Source organism: Oncorhynchus clarkii, chromosome 33 (assembly GCF_045791955.1).
Source record: "Oncorhynchus clarkii lewisi isolate Uvic-CL-2024 chromosome 33, UVic_Ocla_1.0, whole genome shotgun sequence".
Classification (NCBI taxonomy): domain Eukaryota; kingdom Metazoa; phylum Chordata; class Actinopteri; order Salmoniformes; family Salmonidae; genus Oncorhynchus; species Oncorhynchus clarkii.
The window spans coordinates 5,680,964-5,697,639 of record NC_092179.1 but is presented as its reverse complement, the minus strand read 5'-3'; the positions used below and the strand labels follow the sequence as shown (position 1 = coordinate 5,697,639).

Sequence of the window (16,676 nt, the reverse complement as noted above, 5' to 3'; positions counted from 1 at the left end):
TTCCCTCACTAACTTTACCATCAGCTATCCGAGAAGCTAACCGATCGCTGCAGCTGTACATAGCCCATCTGTAAATAGCCCATCCAATCTACCTACCTCATCCCCATAATGTTTTTATGTACTTTTCTGCTCTTTTCCACACCAGTATTTCTACTTGCACATCATCATCTGCACATCTATCACTCCTGTGTTAATTTGCTAAGTTGCCTATTTATTGACTTACCTCCTCACGCCATTTGCACACACTGTATATAGACTTTCTTTTTTCTATTGTGTTATTGGCTGTATGCTTGTTTATTCCATGTGTAACTTTGTGTTGTTGTTTGTGTCACACTGCTTTGTTTTATTTTGGCCAGGTCGCAGTTGTAAATGAGGACTTGCTCTCAACTAGCTTACCTGGTTAAATAAAGGTGAAATAATAAAAAATTACAATTAAAAAGTCATCAACTGTTCAGTGGAGATTGCGGAGGCCTTGCTGCAAAGAAACCACTACCAAAGAACACCAATAATAAGATTGACTTGCTTGGGCCAAGAAACACAAGCAATGGACATTAGACTAGTGGAAATCTGTCCTGTGGTCTGATTGGTCCAAATTTTAGATTTTTGGTTCCAAATGCTGTGTATTTGTGAGACTCAGAGTAGGTGAACGGCTGATCTCCGCATGTGTGGTTCTCACCGTGAAGGATGGAGGATGATGTGTGATGGTGTGGGGGTGATTTGCTGGTGCCACTGTCTGTGATTTTTTTTAAATTCAAGGCGCAATTAACCAGCATGGCTACCGCAGCATTCTGCAGTGAAACGCCATTCCATCTGGTTTGCACTTAGTGGGACTATCATGTGTTTTTCAACAGGACAATGACCCAAAACACACCTCCAGGCTGTGTAAGGGCTATTTGACCTAGGAGAGTGCATCAGACTGCATCAGATGACCTGGTCTCCGCAATCACCTGACCTCAACCCAAATTAGACGGTTTTGTATCACGTTTTAGGGAAGATCTAGATGCAGACAGTGTCGAAGTAAAACAAGTTTATTACTATAGTAGAACAGGGAGCAGGCAAAACGACAGATAAAGGGCAGGCAGAGGTCAGTAATCCTGATCTGAGTCCAAAGGTACAGAAAAACAGGTAGTTTCAGGGTCAGGGCAGGAAGGGGTCAATAACCTAGTGTGGTGGGTCAATAATCCAGTGTGGTGGGGCAAGGTACAGGACGGCAGGCAGGCTCAGGGTCAGGGCAGGCCGAATGGAAACAGGAGACAAAGGGCTGTTAGACATGGGTTTGATTTCAGACACATGAAAAGGGGTTGTGTATATGGAGGGTACGGGGCCACAGAAGACGAACAGCAGAGGGGCTAATGACCTTGGAGATGGGGAAAGGGCTGTTAAACTAGGGGGAAAGTTTGTGGGACTCCACCCAGAGGGGCAGATCCTGGGTGGACAGCCATTCCTTTGTCGTCGATACCTGGAGGTGGTCTTGAGAAGGGCCGACTGTGCTCACTTCCAGGTATGACGACAGCGGCGGACAAACATCTGGGCCAAAGGTATGCCGACCTCTTCCTCTTGCTGAGTGACGAGCGGGGCCTGATAGCCCAGGGAACACTCAAAGGGTGAGAGACCCGTGGCAGAGCAAGGAAGGGTGTTGCGGGCGTATTCGACCCACACAAGCTGCTGGCTCCAGGTGGTGGGAATGGTGGAGACCGGGCAGCAAAAAGGTTTTTCCAAGTCTTGGTTAGCTTGCTCTGACTGGCCGTTAGACGGGGTGGAACATCCCCATCTGGGCCCCCTCTGGGTTTGGCTGGGAACACTGCACCTCATGGACCTGCTTCCCTTATCCCCAGCTGAGTGCCGTCACCAGACATGGGGTGGGAAGGATGGTCTCGGAGTCCGAGGGTGTAGCCGCGGAGTTATTGCGACATGACAGCGCATCTGGCTTGATGTTATTGGATCCCGGTCCGTAGGAGAGGGAGAAGTTGAACTGGGTGAAGAGCAGGGCCCACCTAGTTTGCCTGGAATTGAGACTCTTGGCTGTGCAGAGATATTCCAGGTTCTTATGGTCGGTCCACACAATGAACGGATGTTCCGTCCCCTCCAGCCAGTGCCTCGAGAAGCTCCCGATTCCCCACATCATAATTCCTCTCCATGGCATTGAGGCAATGGGAGAAGAAGGTGCAGGGATAATGAGGGGAGATGGGAGACACCTGGTGGGGGGTGGAGACAAGCACAAAGACAGGTGAAACAGATCAGGGTGTGACAGTTTGGGATGAGTTGGACCTCAGAGTAAAGGAAAAGCAGCCAACAACTGGTCAGCATATGTGGTAACTCCTTCAAGACTGTTGGAAAAGCATTCCAGGTGAAGCTGGTTGAGAGAATGCCAAGAGTGTTCAAGAGTGTTCAATGCTGTCATCATATTTTGATTTGTTTAACACTTTTTGGTTACTACATGATTCCGTATCTGTTATTTCATTGTTTTGATGTCTTCACTATTATTCTACAATGTAGAAAATAGTAAAAATAAAGAAAACCCCTGGAATGAGTAAGTGTGTCCAAACATTTGACTGGTACTGTACATCTACTTGAAAATATATGGCAAGACCTGAAAGTGGTTGTATAGCAATGATCAACAACCAAAAGGATAATGGGAAAATGTTGCACTATCCAGGTGTGGTAAGCTCTTAGAGACTTACTTAGAAAGACTCAACTGTAATCGCTGCCAACTGTGCTTAGGCAAAGTATTGACTCAGGGGTGTGAATGCTTATGTAAATGAGATATTTTTGTATTTCAATTTCAATACATTTGAAAAAAAATCTAAAAACTTGTTTCACCTCGTCATTATGGGGTACTTTGTGTAGATGGGTGAGAAAAAAATTCAGGCTGTACCACAACAAAATGCGGAATAAGTCAAGGGGTATGAATACTTTACTAAGGCAGTGTATCTCATAATAACGACCCACTGTCTCATCAAATGTTGTCAGATTTTGTTGGGGGGGGGGGGGGGGGGGGGGGGGGGGGGGGTGGCTGGAACTGGCTTCCATAGAGTTTGGAATAAGTATGAGTAAAACTTTATGTAGGCCCTAACATATGTTTTTAGCATTCTAAATCCAAATACATTTGTAGAAACTTTTTTCCTGAACTGCGGGCCTATGGGAGCCCTCTTATCCAAATTAAACAACGGGAGCATGGTAGCCTATAGCCTGTAAAGTCACCAGAGTGTGTTAGAGCCATTGGCTAATTATGGGGAAAAGTGTCTTCTTGTCTTGCACCACGATCCTTTACAATACCTTTATTATACCACAAATGAGCTACCACTCATCTATCATTCCTATAGACATGTTGAACCCTCGTACAGTATAACAGAGTACAATAGCTACGTCATATCTGTTGACATGGAGTAATATAGCCAAATCAAATCCAGGCATGATATCACCTGACACTGCATGCATGGAGGAAGAAAAATAATTTATAGCACGTGCTTTATTCCAGTTGACACAGGTAGGTTAAACAGGTGCATTCGGCCTAGGCCTATGGCCTACTCGTTTATTGGGTGCCTATTTGGTTAAGGAATTTGGGGGAAATAGGCTAGGTCTACATGCCTGGAAATTATTATGAAATTGTTATGATGGCCTACATTGACAGAATGTGTGTTTGAGACCTAGCCCTATGCCTCTCATTTGCATTTAATTGAAACTGCCTCGGTAAAATGACCAAATATGCTGACAGTAGGCAAGGCTAGCCTGTATGAACATGAGTCTCAAGTCTATTCTCGTAGGTATACATTGGCTGTTCAGGACTCCATTTAACACTTGGATAGACCGGACGAATTCCGATTGCGTTATTGAAAGGCAATGTTTTCCATGTTTTCTTATGGAACAACTACAGTGTGGTACACGTGTAATACAAACTAGTGTAATAAACAAATGAACAGGATTAGCCTAAACGTGGTGCCTCGAGTTTTTCATAGCAATATTCAATCGGATGCGTGTGCATTGCCCTTTTGTTCGCAGTAGGCAAATGGTCCATACTATCGACATCTCTTATCTTTTGTAAATATGTCATTGTAGTCGGCCTATGCTAGGTCCAGTGTGTTTCATAGCTGAGATAGTGCAGCGACAGGCAGGCAGCTGAGAATCACATTTCACTTTAGCTGAACTTCTCAAATCTATTTGAGCTATGGCAGAGGGAACACAGTGAGTCTGTCCGGGCTACTAATAGTCCGGCCCCGCCGCGGATGTGGCAAGCGAGGACATGCTGGTAGCCTATTCTTTATGATTATTTCTTAAAGAGCCGGCGAACGCAACACAGCTCAGTTTGCTATGGATGCTTCTTCTTTGGCCGAAGTTTATATAGGCCTACTTTGCTACACTGTTACAATGTATCGACTCAGAGCACGGATCACTACGTAGCTTAGTCGTCTTTTCTCACACTCGCATCATTGTTGCCGCTGTGCAGCGAGGACACGATAGTTACTGGGGTAGACAGACGAAACAGCGTGACTGTCGCTCAGGACTTGAACTTGAACTTCATTTTGAAATCGGCGTCCATGTGTGATCGACGTTAGTCTTCGTTTTTTCCATAAGCAATATTCATTATTCTGTGATTCAGTGACAAACTACGAGGAGAAATGAGGAAAATACAGATGTTTTGAAGACAATAAACTAAACGTAAGTTAATGTGCTCCATAAAAATACTAAATAAACCGCATTTATTGAAGGGAATAGCCGTTCCAAATCATGTGTTATCTTGCCGGTGGATTGCATGTATTTTCAGTGGGGTGGGTGACACGATTCAAAGACTGAGATGTTCTACAGTCGTAGGCAAGTATGAATTAAGTTTTCGCGGGTAGTTATTTCAAACGCAAACTAAATCGCCCCCAAAATGTTTATGTTGATCCTTAACAATGACATAAAACAAAACAAACCAAGATCAATGTATAGTGTATTTCTATTTTGATTAAAGGGGGATGATAGGCTATAGCCGGAATTTCACAATTGCAGTTAAATATAGAAAGACGTCAGTTTTAGTGCATGGTTTTATATGATACCTTTTCTATTGGTTGTTCTTAACAGAGAGCTGAAATACAATGCTTATAGCCTTACCATCTCTACTAATCCACCATAAAGACGACACATTTTAAAATGTGTATTTGTGGCATTTGAACAATGTGCATTTAATAAAACAAATGTTATTTCGCCAATTTGAGCTGTTTACTCGTAAATTACCCGACTCAGGGGTATGATTTGATTGTGTGGTTTTGCGATCTGTTTCCATGTGGTTTTCCCTCAAATATATATTTTTAATGGATTATAGCCTATTATACTGTCATTGAAAAGTGACATTTGGGCATCAAGCCTCTATAGGTCTAAGCCTTTTATTATTTTTTTGAAAAAGGGAACTATTGAAAGTTGAGAGAAAATTGCCATCTTTGAAGAGTTGAAATGAGTTGGAGTTTTGGTATGATGTTGATAATAATCTCAGAAATGCATCCTGTGTGTATGTGGAAGAAAATGGCCTACTATAGCCTAAAATGATTTAGCTGTAAATCATCCTCAGAATATTTTTACTATTTGCCCTTTTTGCTGTTGATCAATTGTCATTTTCAGATGCAAAGATACAAGGGTGTTCCTGTTAAAAGTGCTGAAATGTGCTGTGATCTCTGTGTTTCAGTGCTGGCTGCTCCACCTCGGACATTGAAGAAGTGAACATTTCATATCAACAGAAAGTAAAATAATTGAAGAATGCATGTTATAGATGTTGTTATAACAGGTAGGTTTTTTTATGTTTTTTATTATGTAACTATTCAGTGACACAATAACAGTTTAAATCGTAATGAGACACCTTCCAAAATATTATTTAAATGTGCTGTAGTTGCTGGGTGAAACATTTTGTAATATGATTGATTCAGTGCATAATGCATTACATTTTAGATCTGCACTACAAATGAAAAACATTGAGTGAAACTTGTATTTCTTATTTATAATGATTGTCAAGTAGTTGTTATTAGTTCTATAGAGAATGTATAAGCTTATCATTTCTAAATCAAATAGGCAGTGGGAAAACCTGTTAATGTGAAAAAGATCACATACTCTGACTATACGCCCTGACCATCCTTCATCTATCTAAAAAGGCCTATGTTTAGAGACATTGATCTGAAATATCTCCTGTAAACGTGGCAGAAAATGTTGATTACTTCTTAATTTGAGCCTTGAGCCTTGAACCTTGTCAGTCACAGCACTGGGGTCGGTACTCAGAGTAGGCCCTACACGACAGGTTTACTCTCACAGCCAAAGCTGTCACCTGCACAATTCAACTGAGAGAGAGATTATGTATTTATCTATATATTTATATATACTGTATATATATTCTTTAAATAATTATCAATATTTAGAACTAATGCCCCATCTTCATTTACATTAACAGCTTTAAATCAAACATTTTCTAATTGACAGTATTAAGGGAAAGTTTTACTCTCTGACAACTCTTGGGAAATCAATCGGTCAACCCTGAGACTTTATTTCCATTTGTTTAATAGTTGTCTCTCACTGCTCTCCTGCTTCTGTCAAAGATAACATTCAATTTGCTCCTCCTGTCATTCGGTTGGCAAGCTTTTTTTTATTTTACACAATCAAAGTTATAAGTGTCATGGCCTGGGCCAGACGGGCCTAATAAGACAGTCATAGGTTTTCTTTCTGCACATCTGGCTATTTTAGTGCTGCGTCTGCAACTGGAAGTTTATTTTGTTGCCTGGCCTAGTGCTCTGGTACTCTGGTGATGCCGAACCCAGCTTGTCAATCGCACTGAAGCGATGTTTCCCAAAATTCTGGGAGCCGCAGCAACGGATGACAGAAACTTGGCATTTGTCGTCGGCCACATTCTCTCCTCTCCTTGCTGCTCTCTGGAAAGAGGAGCAGACAGGGGCCAAGTATGTAACGGATCATCATGACCCTGTGGCCCCTGATGGCTCAGGGTGATAGGCATCTTTAATGTGATATATTAATAACCAGTATATTGCACGTTTATAAAACACACTTGTGGCTATAAACAGGAAAGCCATTGTGCTCTGGGGAAACGAGGCAACGAGGCAAACGCAGGTGGCTGGAGACAATGGACAAGGGCTGGTTTCTCAGATCCTAAGCAGTAAAGAAAGAGAGAGAGAGCCTGTGGACTTGTGATTGGCATGACTTTGTCAGTGGCATGATTTACCCTCAGTTTACTCTAGAACAGAATAACAAAAAAATGTATTGATTGGAATGAACAGGAGACCAGTGACACAAGGCTATCTCTCTCGCACTTCTCCAGTCCTGACCATTCTCTATGCCGTTGTTTTCACCCCCAGAAATTGATTGAAACCTAAACTAAGGCACAGATCCCTGATATTCTTCTCTATGAATAGTTTACTAGATATGATGATGATGATGATGATGATGATGATGCATTGGGTTGTGTCCCTGTAAGGGCATTTCAGGTCAAGGACAGGGCTGTGCTGTTCTGAGATATTCTGTTCTGCATCATAATTATTTCTTAATTTGAAAGAAGAACATGTTTTTTCAAAGAGAGATGATGCTGCAGCTTTTGGTCAGCCAGGTTTCTGCACAAGTTGAAACAGTAGTTAGTTTCGACTTTGTGACAGGAGTTTTAAATGTTACAAAGCCCTCTGTAGCAGTGTGAAGCTAAAGTACGGATAATCAAATCTACATGTATTTGTCACGTGCGCCGAATACAACAACCTTACAGTGAAATGCTTACTTACAGGCTCTAACCAACATTGCAAAAAAAGTATTAAGTGAACAATAGGTAAGTAAAGAAATAAAAACAACAGTAAAAAAGAGGCTATATACAGTAGCGAGGCTACATACAGGCACCGGTTAGTCAGGCTAAATGAGGTAGCATGTACATGTAGATATGATTAAAGTGACTATGCATATATGATAAACAGAGAGTAGCAGTAGCGTAAAAGAGGGGTTGGTGGGTGGCGGGACACAATGCAGATAGCCCGGTTAGCCAATGTGCGGGGGCGCTGGTTGCCAATTGAGGTAGTATGTACATGAATGTATAGTTAAAGTGATTATGCATATATGATAGAGAGTAGCAGCAGCGTAAAACAGGGGTTGGGGGGGGACAATGCAAATAGTCTGGGTAGCCATTTGATTTCTTGTTCAGAAGTCTTGTGGCTTGGGGGTAAAAACTGTTGAGAAGCCTTTTTGTCCTAGACTTGGCACTCCGGTACTGCTTGCCATGCGGTAGTAGAGAGAACTGTCTATGACTGGGGTGGCTGGGGTCTTTGACAATTTTAGAGGTCGAGGTCCTGGATGGCAGGCAGCTTAGCCCCAGTGATGTACTGGGCCGTACGCACTACCATCTGTAGTGCCTTGTGGTCGGTCGGAGGCCGAGCAATTGCTGTTCCAGGCAGTAATGCAACCAGTCAAGATGCTCTCGATGTTGCAGCTGTAGGAACTTTTGAGGATCTGAGGACCCATGCCAAATCTTTTTAGTTTCCTGATGGGGAATAGGCTTTGCCGTGCCCTCTCCACGACTGTCTTGGTGTGTTTGGACCATTCTAATTTGTTGGTGATGTGGACACCAAGGAACTTGAATCTCTCAACCTGCTCCACTACAGCCCCGTCGATGAGAATGGGGGCGTGCTCGATCCTCCTTTTCCTGTAGTCCACAATCATCTCCTTAGTCTTTGTTACGTTGAGGGAGAGGTTGTTATTCTGGCACCCCCCTGCCAGGTCTCTGACCTGCTCCCTATAGGCTGTCTCGTCGTTGTCGGTGATCCGGCCTACACTGTTGTGTCGTCTGCGAACTTAATGATGATGTTGGAGTCGTGCCTGGCCATGCAGTCGTGGTTGAACAGGGAGTAAAGGGGGGGACTGAGCACGCACCCCTGACGGGCTCCAGTGTTGAGGATCAGTGTGGCAGATGTGTTGCTACCTACCCTCACCACATGGGGGTGGCCCGTCAGGAAGTCCAGGATCCAGTTGCAGAGGGAGGTGTTTAGTCCCAGGATCCTTAGCTTAGTGATGAGCTTTGAGGGTACTATGGTGTTGAATGCTGAGCTGTAGTCAATGAATAGCATTCTTATGTAGGTGTTCCTTTTGTCCAGGTGGGAAAGGGCAGTGTGGAGTGCAATAGAGATTCCATCATCTGTGGATCTGATTGGGAACTATGCAAATTGAAGTGGGTCTAGGGTTTCTGGGATAATGGTGTTGAAATGAGCTATTACCAGCCTTTCAAAGCACTTCATGGCTACAGACGTGCTTTGAAAGGCTGGCAATAGCTCATATCAACACCATTATCCCAGAAACCCTAGACCCACTCCAATGTTGAAAATATCAATGAAGACACCTGCCAATTGGTCAGCACATGCTTGGAGCTCACATCCTGGCAATCCGTCTGGCCCCGCAGCCTTGTAAATGTTGACCTGTTTAAAGGTCTTACTCACGTTGGCTACGGAGAGCGTGATCACACAGTCATCCGGAACAGCTGATTCTCTCATGCATGCCTCAGTGTTGCTTACCTCGAAGCGAGCACAGAAGTGATTTAGCTCATATGGTAGGCTCATGTCACTAGGCAGCTCGCGGCTGTGCTTCCCTTTGTAGTCTGTAATAGTTTGCAAGCCCTGACACATAAGACGAGCGTTGGAGCCAGTGTAGTACGATTCAATCTTAGCCCTGTATTGACTCTTTGCCTGTTTGATGGCTCATTGGAGGGCATAGCAGGATTTCTTATAAGCTTCCGGGTTAGAGTCCCGCACCTAGAAAGCGGCAGCAATACCCTTTAGCTCTGTGTGAATGTTGTCTGTAATCCATGGCTTCTGGTTGGGGTATGTACGTACAGTCACTGTGGGGACGACGTCATCGATGCACTTATTGATAAAGCCAGTGACTGATGTGGTGTACTCCTCAATGCCATCGGAAGAATCCCGGAACATTTTCCAGACTGTGTTAGCAAAACATTCCTGTAGTTTAGCATCTGCTTCACCTGGCCACTTTTTTATAGACCAAGTCACTGGTGCTTCCTGCTTTAATTTTTGCTTATAAGCAGGAATCAGGAAGATAGAATTTTGGGCGGATTTACCAAATGGAGGACGAGGGAGAGCTTTGTACGCGTCTCTGTGGGTGGAGTACAGGTGATCTAGAATTTCTTTCCCTCTGGTTGCACATTTAACATGTTGATAGAAATTAGGTAGAACTGATTTAAGTATCCCTGCATTAAAGTCTCCGGCCACTAGGAGCGTTGCCTCTGGATGAGCGGTTTCCTGTTTGCTTATTTCCTTATACAGCTGAATGAGTGCGGTCTTAGTGCCAGCATCCGTCTGTGGTGTTAAATAAACAGCCACGAAAAGTATAGCTGAAAACTCTCTAGGCAAATAGTGTGGTCTGCATTTTATCACAAAATACTCTACTTCAGGCGAGTAAAATCTAGATACTTCCTTAGATTTCGTGCACCAGCTCTTGTTTACAAATATGCACAGACCGCCCCCCTTCGTGTGCTGTTCTATCTTGCCGGTGCAGCGTATTTCCCGCTAGCTGAATATTCATTTCATCATTCAGCCACAATTCCATGAAACATAAGATATTACAATTTTATGCCCCGTTGGTAGGATATTCGTGATTGTACCACATGTCATTTATTGTCCAAATGATTGCAAGTCGGCGAGTAAAATTGACGGTAACGGCATCTTTCCCACTCGCCTTCTGCAAATCCTTACGAGGCACCCCGCTCTGTGTCCTCTGTACCTGCGTCTCTTCCTCTTGCAAATAACTGGGATGTTGACCTTGTCGGGTGTTTGGAGAATGTCCCGTGTGTCCTGCTTGTTGAAGAAAAAATCTTTGTCTAATCCGAGGTGTGGGATCGCTGTCCTGATATCCAGAAGCTATTTTTTGCCGTAAGATACGGTTGCAGAAACATTAGGTGCAAAATAAGTTACAAATAACGCGGAAAAAACACATAATAGCACAATTGGTTGGGCGTCCGTAAAACTGCTGCCATTTCTTCCGGTGCCATTTTACTCTCAGACACGGTAAAATACGCCACTCACCTCGGAGTGGCGTAAAACATGCCACTCACGTTAGTTTTTTCTCCGCAATGAGTCTGGAGCGTTTTGTGGAATGCAAACACATTCTAACTGTTCTGATTGGTTCCAGAAACCGATGGGTTGGGCCAGAACCAGAACACCTGTGGGTTCACCCCCTCATTTTGACGTCACAACAAACAACTTCAACGATGGCAGTCTCAGTCTGAGGTATGTAGCAAACATAGAGCAGCGTGCAATTCTCGTTTATCGCATGTGCAATGCAGTGACTTCTATGTTGTTGTAATTTCGCAAACGGATTCCGGCTTTGACCTAATTTCTCAGGCGTTCGGTGAAGAGTTCAGGCAGTAGCGAGAGAGAGAGGGTAGGGAGTGAAAGAGATCCCTGGCATGTTAGTTTTCTTCCAGGGAGGGGGCGAGACACAGAAGGCTACCTCTGTCAACCAGTGTGACTGAGCTCTCTGCTCTCTCTCCGCTCTGTTCAGCTTTGGGTCGTGTTTATAGTGTACACCGTAGCGAAAGTTTTTGCAACAGAAAACAAAAACAAGCGTTTCATTTTGAGTCCGTTTTCTTCTCTTTGGTGCCTAGAGAATATGACCCTGCTCTCTGCCTCTCTCTGCCTCTCTTTCTGCTCTGGGTGTTTCCTCCTCCCAGCCTATAACAGGAAGCTCATGTTCAAGGTCATGTGAGGACAGGGAAAAGGGCTTTTCTTTCCACTGTGAGTCATTTGGGAGAGAGAGGAGGTAAGAAAAAGAAGAAAAAAACGAAAAACCCAAAGCCTTCCTGCCTTGCACTGAATCAACCCTCTGCAATCTGCCATGTTTTTTTCCTCTCCCCTATATTGCTTTATTGTCTATTTTGGCTGAGTGTGCTAAGTTATTCTCGCCCTATTCGTGCCAATATTTTTTTTTTTAGAGGATAGGACGTAGTGAGTGAGAGCAGAGTTGAGTTCCTGAGTTAAAAGAAGAGTTCATGAATCCTGTAAGCAAATTAAACAAATCTCTGTGGGGAGCTCCGCAGGTTCTTCCGGTTTGGTTCTAAATTCCTGAGAGAACTTTGACCCGTAGTTACACACTGGAAAAAACAACACACTCTCTGCATGACTTTATACATGTTTGTGATATCTAGACTGCGTGGTCAATGTTTAGAGAGTGTCTTTGTGCATATACAAAGACCTGTAAATAAGGAATTTGACATGGGTGAAAATCTGGCATGTGATAACACTATAGTACACGGAGGAGTACATGAAATACTCTGACATTTTTTGTTCTTCTCTCCAAGTCAGAGGTGGCTGAGCTTTTGGAAACAGTTAAGATGAGTGATACAGTGCTAGAAGTTTGTATAGTCAATTGCAGTATGGTTTAGATGTTTTGATATTTTCCCTGTACATGGTATTTCTCAGCACAACCAGAGGCCTTTTATCGAGACAAACCAGACCACAAGGAAGACATACCCACTCCAGTGCATTGCAGGTATACCAGTATACCACCATGTATGCATTGAAAGTGGCCAGACTGTCCATTCCCCGGTGCTGAAGCAACTTTATAGCTTCAACATCAACTTCAGCTTCAGCTTTTCACCCCCCCCGTTTACTACTACAGAGTGTACAAAACATTAGGAACAACTGCCTAATTTTGAGTTGCACCCCTTTTTGCCCTCAGAACAGCCTCATTTCGCCGGGGCATGGACTCTGCAAGGTGTCGAAAGCATTCCACGGGAAAGCTGGCCCATGTTGACGCCAATGCTTCCCACAGTTGTGCCAAGAGTGGTTTTTGACTTTCTCTGAATGTATCATTGGCATTTTGTACTTGGGAACCAAAGCTTTAGGGATTTCAGTTATGACCTGCACACTGGAATTATATTAGAGGGAACAAAATGGGGTTTCAGTTGGACCCAGTTGAATGACATCAAGGACAAGTTAGTATATTATAACCTTTATAAATGAAAGTGAGCATGCTCCTCTTGAAGGACAGATGGAAGTCAGTTATGGCATATTTTAAGAGAAGGACATTTTTCAGGCAAAGGTGGCCAGGTATACTGAGGGAATAAGACTGATTAATATAACCATTTTTGAGGCTTTTGAGTCCCCTTGAGTCCCCATCATTTCTCTCTCTCTCTCTCTCTCTCTCTCTCTCTCTCTCTCTCTTTCTCCTTCTCCCCTCTATTCTCCCTCTTCTTTCTGTCCGAGAATCGGTCCTTATCATGCTCCTCCCCTTCGGTCTCTCTCAATTCAATTCAAAGGGACTTTATTGGCATGGGAAAGATATGTTTACATTGCCAAAGCAAGTAGAATAAACAATAAACAAAAGTGAGAAGAAACAAAAAAACAACATTTACAAAAAAATGTAAAGTAAAATGTAAGGTTTCAAAAGGATAAAGAAGTTTGAAATGTTATGTTATCAGCTCCGTACAGTGTTTTTAACAATGTGTTAATAGTTGTAGCATGAAAAGTAGGGGAAGATAAGTAAACAGATAAATATGGGATGTATTTACAATGTTGTTTGTGTTCCCCTGGTTGCCCTGTTTGATTTGTTTTCAAATTATTTTGGGGTCTGTGTGATCTGTGAGAAATACAGTGACAGCCTTATTCTAAAATGGATTAAATACCCCCCCCCCTCAGCAATCTACACACATTACCCCATAAGGACATAGCGAAAACAGGTTTTTAGAAAAATAAAATAAAATACATAAATACCTTATTTACAGAATAAGTATTCAGACCCTTTGCACCCTTTGCACAGATTCAAAATTGAGCTCAGGTGCATCCTGTTTCCATTGATCATCCTTGAGATGTTTCAACAACTAGATTGGAGTCCATCTGTGGTCAATTCAATTGATTGGACATGATTTGGAAAGGCACACACCTGTCTATAAAAGGTCCCACAGTTGACAGTGCATGTCAGAGCAAAAATCAAGCCACGAGGTCGAAGGAATTGTCCGTAGAGCTCCGAGACAGGATTGTGTCGAGGTACAAATCTGGGGAAGGGTACCAAACCATTTCTGCAGCATTGAAGATCCCCAAGAACACAGTGGTCTCCATCATTCTTAAATGGAAGAAGTTTGGAACCACCAAGACTTCCTAGAGCTGGCCGCCCGGCCAAACTGAGCAATAGGGGGGAGAAGGGCATTGGTCAGGGAGGTGACCAAGAACCCGATGGTCATTCTGACAGAGCTCTAGAGTTCCTCTGTGGAGATGGGAGAACCTTCCAGAAAGACAATCATCTCTGCAGCATTCTACCAATCAGGCCTTTATGGTAGAGTGGCCAGACGGAGAAACAAGATTATCTGGTCTGATGAAACCAAGATTAAACTCTTTGGCCTGAATGCCAAGCGTCACGTCTGGAGGAAACCTGGCACCATCCCTACGGTGAAGCATGGTGGTGACAGCATCATGCTGTGGAGATGTTTTTCAGCAGCAGGGACTGGGAGACTACTATGAACGGAGCAAAGTACAGAGAGATCCTTGATGAAAACCTGCTCCAGAGAGCTCAGGACCTCAGACTGAGGCGAAGGTTCACCTCCCAACAGGACCAGCCAGAGCCCGGATTTCAACCTGAACATCTCTGAAGAGACCTGAAAATAGCTGTGCAGCAACACTCCCCATCCAACCTGACAGAGCTTGAGAGGATCTGCAGAGAGGAATGGGAGAAACCCAAGCTTGTAGCGTCATACCCAAGAAAACTCGAAGCTGTAATCGCAGCCAAAGATGCTTCAACAAAGTACCGAGTAAAGGGTCTGAATACTTAATATAAATGTGATGTTTCAGTTTCTTTTTTCTTCATTTGCAAAAAATGATACAAACCTGTTTTTGCTTTGTAATTATTTTATTTTAATTTCATATTTTTGTAACTAGGTAAGTCAGTTGAGAACAAATTCTTATTTACAATGACGGCCTACCCCGGCCTAACCCGGACGACGCTGGGCCAATTGTGCGCCGCCCTACGGGACTCTCAATCAAGGCCGGTTGTGATACAGCCTGGAATAGAACCAGGGTCTGTAGTGACACCTCTATCACTGAGATGCAGTGCCTTAGACCGCTGCACCACTCGGGAGACCATTGTGGGGTATTGACGGGGGGGAAGAAACTATTTCATACATTTTAGAATAAGGCTGTAAAGTAACAATATGTGGAAAAAGTCAAGCGGTCTGAATACTTTCCGAATGCACCGTATGTCTCTCTAATATGGTCATACCTTTGGCAGGAGGTAAGGAAGTGCAGCTCAGTTTCCACCTCTTTTTGTGGGCAATGGGCGCATAGCCTTTCTTCTCTCGAGAGCCAGGTCTGCCTATGGCGGCCTCTCTCAGTAACAAGGCTATGCTCACTGAGTCTCTACATCTCGCTCTCTTGCTCTGCATCACTCTCTCCCCTATTTCTTGTCCCTCTCTTCTTTCTGTCTGAGACTCAGTCCTTATCGCCTCATCATCTTTTTTTCTCCTTTCTCCCCTCTCTTGCCCCCCCTCCTTTTCTTTCTCTCCTCCTTCCTCTTTCCCCCCTGGACGGTTCTTTCAGGGTCATGTGGCTGTTTGTTGCAGGTGTTCTACAGATGTGGCTGACTCAGCACTACAGATCCCTGTCCATCATTAAATCCCTACTCCTGGAAATGTACACATCATCACAAATGTGTTGGAAATGAACATCATTGTATTAACGTTGTATTGTAATTTATATACATTTTCGTCTAGTTTTTGTAGTAAATACATTTTCAGTTTTCCGTTTATTGCTAGTTTTTTGCAACTAGCAGTTTGCAAGTTTATTACAATTATGTTGAACATTTATTTTAAGTTGAAAACAGTGGAAGTAAATCAATTACATTTAGAAGAGTTATATCAAATGTAAACTCTGTTTGCTAACTAAGAGAGAGTTCCTTAGACAGAGTTAGCTGGTCAGATGTGTGTATATATGAAGTCATGGAGGAGAATTAATGAAAGTGGATGGCCCCTCTGCTCTGTGCCAGACGGCTGGAGCTTGAGCTGGAGGAGTGAACCATGTGACTGTGAACCAGCTCCTGGGAGGCTAGGTTTGCATCCCAAACAGCACTCTATTCCCTATTTAGTGCACTACTTTTGACCAGAGCACTATGGGCCCTGGACAAAAGTAGTGCACTATAGGAAATAGGGTGCTATTTGGGATACACCCTGGGCCTTTGAGTCCCCAGTCTGGAGCTGCACTGCGGGCCGGGCACCAGCGCTGCTGCATTGTTGGCAGGCCCTCGTTTGAATAGGCCTTTAGTGTTTCTGTGTGAGCAAGTCAGCGCCATTTGCATTTGTTCCAGTCACAAAGGTTTACAGGTCAATAGGGACTGCCTGGAAGAAAACTAACATGCCAAGGAACTCTGTGGTGTGTTCAGGCAAGGCTCTTCTGCCCTTATTTTGTGTGTGTATTTCTTTTTGTGTGTGTGTGAGAAAACTGACATATTTAGTGACATTTGCAATACGGGAATGGGAAGGGGGCCCCATGGTAATCCTGAAGCAGTATTTACAAAAGTTAAATGAACATACATTTTACAGTGTTCTGATTGTATAAGAGACATATGAGCAGAGGGAGGGGCTCTGTGCCTGGACATGTATGTGTTGTGTAGATAAGCATCTTAATACGTTTATCTACCACCACCACACCCTCTGTGGTGTATGTGGAACCATTGATGCT

The 16,676-nt window shown here is 43.6% G+C and overlaps 1 long non-coding RNA gene across 2 annotated transcripts in view; it reads left to right on the top strand.

The window, feature by feature from the left end:
• Nucleotides 1–4,076: 4,076 nt before the first annotated feature.
• The window catches only part of LOC139393055 (uncharacterized), a 30,451-nt gene continuing 17,851 nt past the window's right edge, over nucleotides 4,077–16,676 (top strand). For both annotated transcript variants that reach the window (XR_011629748.1, XR_011629749.1), the window contains exons 1-2: nucleotides 4,077–4,656; nucleotides 5,660–5,758. This is a non-coding gene — a long non-coding RNA (uncharacterized lncRNA). The remainder of the gene's footprint in view (nucleotides 4,657–5,659; nucleotides 5,759–16,676) is intronic.